At 35.9% G+C, this 496-nt stretch overlaps 1 non-coding gene across 1 annotated transcript; it reads right to left on the bottom strand.

The window, feature by feature from the left end:
• Positions 1-213: 213 nt before the first annotated feature.
• Positions 214-285, bottom strand: TRNAM-CAU (transfer RNA methionine (anticodon CAU)). Its single transcript has one exon. It is a non-coding gene; the product is annotated as a tRNA-Thr (tRNA).
• Positions 286-496: the final 211 nt, after the last annotated feature.

Raw genomic sequence — 496 nt, 5'->3', positions numbered from 1 at the left:
GTAAAGGTTCGAAGAAGGGAGTTCTCATTGATGAAATAGGTTGGCGGAGCTTGCCAAGAACAAAACACAGGACCAAAACTCAATTAGAGAGGCATTGTCTTTTATGGCTGAAGCTGGGTTCATAATCTTGTTGAAGAGGTTTTTACTCGGACTATGCTTCACTACCAAAGCAGAGTCGTGGCCAAGGTCACACCATATATACAAATATATATGTATCAGAGCCAAGTTTCGATCTTGGGACCTGTGGGTTACGGGCCCACCACGCTTCCGCTGCGCCACTCTGATTATGTAGCCAAGATTGTGAATCTGAAATCTATAATTATATTTAAGGATTTTTCTACTATTTTTATTTTGGAAGATTGATTTTACATTCTTTTTTTATTTTATTTTAGATTTATACAATTTGCTCAAGTTTCGACAAATTATGATAAAAGAATTACACAGAAGTTTTGACAATTACACATGGCAATAACATGTGTATTTTTTCTTTTTGAAC

Source organism: Camelina sativa, chromosome 4 (assembly GCF_030686135.1).
Source record: "Camelina sativa cultivar CO46 ecotype springtype chromosome 4, ASM3068613v1".
Classification (NCBI taxonomy): Eukaryota; Viridiplantae; Streptophyta; class Magnoliopsida; order Brassicales; family Brassicaceae; genus Camelina; species Camelina sativa.
Note: the sequence above shows the minus strand (reverse complement) of the source record. Positions and strands in the feature narration are given on the sequence as shown.